We start from the raw sequence: 6,000 nt of genomic DNA on the forward strand, positions 1-6,000 counted from the left end.
CTTGGATATGTCTAGAAGGCATGTGGTGAAAACTGACAGGTCAGACCTGGCAGAGGAGAAGATGGAGACTTGTCCCATCATGTTTCCTGAGGTATGGCAAGAGTTAATCACAGAATCATGGAATCCTAGAATCATGGAATGGTTTGGTCTAGGAGGGACCTTAAATATCATCTAGTTCCAACCCCCTGCCATGGGCAGGGACACCTTCCACTATCCCAGCTTGCTCCAAGCCCCGTCCTACCTGGCCTGGTACTTCCAGGGATGGGGCAGCCACAGCTTCTCTGGGCAACCTGTTCCAGTGCCTCACCACCCTCTGCATAAAGAATGATGGAAGCCGCTCCAGGTGGCGAAGACTTAGGCAAAGGAAGATCTGATTTATCCTGTGAAAAACTGCAGGAACTGTAGTAGGAGCTGGTAGATGCACACACAGCCACTGGTGAAGAGGTAAGCACCACGCAGACTCCTTCACCAAATTGATATCAGATGCTCATTAGAGGTCTTCACGACCACAGTAGTGCTTTTTCCAAGAAAGACTTTGAAAGAAGTCTTCAGTGGTGTAGGAAATGGGGCTGTGAAACTGAGAGAGTTTGGAAAGTGTGCTGGGCTGAGCCTGCTGACCTTGACTCAGCCCACTCTGCCTCCCTCCCAACCCAACACAGGGATGCTGAGCAGCCTCTTGCTCCACTTCTATCCTGCTACTCCACTGTGTGCTGAGGCACCTCCTCAGTGCTGCAAAATGAGAACTGATCTACTCCTGTGCTTGGTTTGCCAGAGCCACTCCCTATCTGGGACCACCCATCCCAACCCCAGCTGTTTCTGTATGTTTTTCCTCTCCTCTGTAACCTCCTCATGAGCAGGTGTGAGACAAAGATGTCCTGTGAAGATCATTATTTTTTTTCTCTGATTTCTCTCTTTGTTTCTCAGCCGAGCTCGCCTCCTAATTCTTGTGAACTGGCCAATTCACAAGAAACAAGGATGCCGGCAGACAGTGTCGTTTCCCAGTGAAATTTTGCTAGTAATTCGTTGTTCAGTTGGGTGCTGAGGCGTGTGAGCTCCTAAATTTCCCAGAAATCGTTCTCTGCTGCAGAATTAACGTAAACTGGGGTGAGCAGAGGCTGGTGATGGTAACATTTCAAACCTGACCTCCGTGTGGTAAATATTTTGGGTGAGGAGTGGGTTTGCTGCCTTGCTTTCTTTTAGTGGTTAAGGGGAAAGGTCAAAGCACTTTCTTGTCAGCCCTATGAAAGTCTGATGTGAGCGCATTTACCATCAGGGCTGGCTGATGGAAACACACCAGGGTCTGTCTGGGTAAGGGAACCATCGTCACATCACTGTCACACATTTTAACTGATTCTGTGATTCTGTGTTAATTGATTCTGTGATTCTACGTTAATTGATTCTGTGATTCTATGTTAATTGATTCTGTGGTTCTGCATTAATTGATTCTGTGGTGACAAGGTGGTGTTCAGTCGTAGGTTGGACTCAATGACCTCAGAGGTCTTTTCCACCCTAATTGATTCTGGGATTCTGTCATTCTGTGATCCCTTCTATTGTGGCCATAACATTCTCAAAATTATGATTTTCCACAGTAACCGCTGTTCCTTGCAAGACTCTGGGTGTTCAGGATACTTTTCCCATCAATAACATCTGCTCTGAGACACCCAGCAAGAAACAGGATGGACTCAATTTTCAGCAACTTGGAAAAGAACAAAATAAAATGGTGTCAAATGGTTGACTTCCCTGTGAAAACCAAGTGCCCTCAAGCCACCTCTGGCAGCCAGGAGAGCTGGTCCTCAGAGCCAGATGATCCAGAGGTCTCAGCTAGGATCAGGAGGAGGTACTTGGAGCAATGTCCTGAGCAAATGGAACTTTAGGAAGATATCTGAAGGTAAGATAAGCAACAACCCTCTCTTACTGACACTGGTAACAGTCAACTGGTTAAAACCCACTTAGGTACCCAACTGTGGGAGGCATCAGTAGCAGGATTAGAAATGGGATTTCAGCAAAGCAAGAAATAAAAGGGAGAACTCCTGGTATTTCATGGCTGTGGCTTGGCTGTGTGCTCACTGTTCACTACTATTTTCCTGTGAATGGCTGAAGGCCACTCCATCAACCCCTTAGAAGCATAACTCTAACTTGATGTGACCCTCATGTTCTCTGTGGTCAAGGAGTATGGCAGGGTTGTCAGAAGAATCAAAAACTCCACACTCAGGAGACCAGAGGAGAAAAAAGGGAAAGAAATTAAGGACAAGTTGGTGCTGTAGGTGACCTTCAGTGACCTGTCTAAGCTATGAAGTGTGGGAAGAGGAGAGGGCTTTGAGGGAGGGACAGGAAGAGCTCATGCACAACACGGTGATGATTTGGGGCAGCACACAGAGGGGACACTTGCCGTGGGGAGGTGTGAACACAGAGGATGTTGCCTCACAGGGCTTGGTTTTGGGGATGCCAGTGTTGCTCCCTCACAGTATTTCCATACAGTACGGAAATATCTGAGCTCAGCTGAGACAAGCTCTTATAGCTATTCCAGGGAGCTGCTCTGTGACAGCAGAGATGTGGGGGAGGAAAGGCTGAAGTCAGTAACTGTGCATTAGATCACAGTCTTTGTATATTGTACTTGTCACTACAGCAACGAAAATGCAACCGTGGGATAACCTAACAACTGGCTTCAAGTCTTCTGGATGCTTGGCATGAAATAAATCCTGGGCTGCTTCATTGAAAGTTGGACTCGATGATCTTAGAGTTCTTTTCCAGCCTTAATGATTCTCTGTTCTTCAGTGCTTTTGTTGTGTGTCGGTAACAAATGAAAGCCATGGTGCTATTTCATGATCTAGTCACATCTGGTTGGAGAAGGTCAGGCCCTGAAGGGTGAAAAGACTCCAGAGTATCCTTTCCCAAAGGATATCTCCTAGCTGTGCTGCGGGGACCTCACACATTTACCCCAAACGCCCAGTCCTGAAGCGTTCATTTATTATTAAAAGCAGGTCATCACAGTGTCAGCTCAGGCTGTTTTGTCTCTGGTGGATTTGAACGATTTGCTTTCCAGACAATGACAAACACAATTGTATATGAATCATTTTTTACCTCCAGCTTTGTCTGATTCCTAGAGAGAGCTCTTAGAGAGGATTAGGTGGCTGGAAGCCTGCTCAGCATTGCTGCTAACGAGAGGATAAACAAAAGATGCAGAGGAAAAGCAAAACTAAAATTTATTTTCTACCTTCTGATCCCAAGTGGTTGATCCTATGATTTCCTTCAGAATATGTAAGAAAAACCTCAAGCATCCCCTGAAATTAAATGCCTTTATTATAGAGGGTCCCACACACAGGAGGCAAGTTGTACTTGAGGGCTTAAGTGGGACTTCAGTGATAAGAAGGCTTTGTGTTTTATCTTTCTGTACAGCCTTGCAGATTTGGATTTAATCTGGGTGTTGTGTAAGGCATCAAGGTGCTGTAGCACTCAGTGCCTCAGCAGTAACAATTGAAACCAACAATTCTTTTCATTGGTGCCTCTGTTTTGCACTCAAATGCTCTTGTAATTTCTGAGCACTCTTCCATGCACAGTGGCATTAGTCAAAAGTCCTTTTCCAGGTGAGGGAATTCAGTGCTCCGTTTAGCAGGAGCAGAAGGGGCTTAAATCTCTTGAAGTCCCAGAGTGCTGAAGAACCAGAGGAATCGTGCAGCGACAAAAATGAATTTGAAAGGTCACCGCACATAACCAAGAAAGTCAGGTCCTACCAACCAGCCCTGGGAATCACAGGGGCTTGTTTAATATTCATTGTGGGCTTTCCCTAAAAGTCAGCGAACGTTTAAAAATGTCACTGCACAAACTCTTAATTCATGTTATTTCTTAGGCCATTGCATGTTCAGGAACAGGGAATCAGCTCCATATCGCAATTGGAAGGTCATGAGGTACACAGGGCCCTGACTTTTGTAATGTCAGTACACTTAGCACTGAGTATGAAGACTGTGCATCTGGGTTTATAATTCCATTCTAGTAATGTCCCTCTCTTCCCCCAGTTCTTTTTGATTTGAATCTTTAAGCTCTTTGGGACAGCAATTGTCACTTCTACAGGTGTGGAAATGTTGTAGCATGATAGCTTTTCACCATGGTCTGTACCAAGGTTCTAGTGAGATATGAATGTTAAATAACAACTGTGGTGCTAAGGCAGTACATATACCCTTCAGGAGTTATGTCTTTGGCTTTTGAAATTCATGTAGAATTTCACTTCCATGATGAACTGCCAGTCTAACTCAGACCCAACTTGTCAAGAAGGTGAAGTCAGGAAAAGTTCATTGACTTGTTGTGCTTATTTAAACCACAGCAGGCACATCTCCAATCATTTCAGAAGTCTGGATCGATAAGAATACTTGCACAAGCTTAGCTTCAGTGTCAGTGAAAGGGGTTATTTCTTTTGAGTTTGGGGACAGAAGGAATGTGCTGGAACCAAAAGTTACATGGGCTGGCCTGTGTTTGATATTTACTGAGAGTGTAACATAAGATGCAGGCTAAGAGCTCAATTTGGGAGCAAAAAACATATTTTTAAGAGCCAGAAAACTAAGTAGTGAAACCATTGTGCATTAATCTAGAGGCATACAAATAACCAAACCCAAGATATTTATGCATACAAATCCATATTCATGCGCAGAATCATTTAGTTTGGAAAAATACTTTTAGATCATTGAGTCCAACTGTTAACCTAACACTGCCAAGTCCTATCCACGTGTACTCTGCAGAAATGTTTAGATGCAGGTCTGTAGCAAAGGCATAATCTACATAGGATATCAGAAGATCCTTTATCTGTACACCTCCAGACACCCAGGGTACCACCACAGGTTTCTGCATTTAAAATCAAGGCATGGGCCTTGTCACCTGCAGCAGCAGGGGAAGCAGGAGGTGACAGCAGCTTAAAGATATAAAAAGAGAGGCCCAGATGACAAAGGAGAACTGCAGTAACAGAACAGTCTTGTGTTCCATCTGCCCATGTGAGTATTTATGCATGTGAATATTTGTATTCTCCACCAGTCTCACTATCAGTTCTACAAATGTTCTTAATGCTTTTGTCCAGCTATTGGAAGTGAGGGAACAATGCTGTGTAACACCAAGGACATAACTGAGCCAGGGAAGCTGTTCCGGGCTGTTATTCCTGTGCAACCATGTGAAAGAAGCGAGGAAGTGGATGGACTGACTCTCCATGCTTGGACCTTTAATCCTTGCTCCAGTGCCTCAGCATCGTGTCTGAGTCTCCACCAGTCCCTCAGCTGATGCAGAAAAATTGCAGACATGGGCACACAGATGTGCTGATAGAGATGGTGTAGGAGATATTTCAGAAGATCAGCATCATGGAGAGATAATCTAGATGTGGAGCAGGAGGTTGAGAGAAGTGACTCAATCTGTAGTGGCACAGCTGTTTTCTTGCTGCTTAAACAATTGATGTAATTCTGCTTTTGCTGTTCCTGCTGAGGACTAAGGGGCAGTGGAGGAGGTGGCTGCTGCTGTCTGACCTGCCCAAGTGTCCCCAGACACAGAATCATAGAATGGTTTGGGAGGGAAGGGACCTTAAACTCCATCTAGTTCCAACCCCCTGCCATGGGCAAGGACAACTTCCACTAGACCAGATTGCTCCAAATCCCATCCAACCTAGCCTTGGACACTTCCAGGGTTGGAGCATACACAGTTTCTCAGGGCAATCTGTGCCAGTGTCTCACCACTCTCATAGTAAAGAATTTCTTCCTAATATCTAATCTAGATCTACCCTCTTTCAGTTTAAAGCCATTGTCCTTTTCTTTCTATCACTATAAGCCCTTGTAAAAAGTCCCTCTCCAGCTTTTTTCCACACCTTATTCTCCAGGTTTTTTGTAATAGAGACAGAACTATCTCTCTAGCTGTCCAAGTAGAGGGCTGTCACCTACCCATATGTTTCACATAAGGAATCACACTTATGCTGCCAGGCCATTCAGCAGCCAGAGCCGGGTTTTGACTTTCCTTCTGCAGTGTAAACTTTTG

The sequence above is a fragment of the Manacus candei genome, unplaced genomic scaffold (genome assembly GCF_025592945.1).
Source record: "Manacus candei isolate 608988 ecotype Guabito, Panama unplaced genomic scaffold, ASM2559294v1 h1tg000042l, whole genome shotgun sequence".
NCBI lineage: Eukaryota > Metazoa > Chordata > Aves > Passeriformes > Pipridae > Manacus > Manacus candei.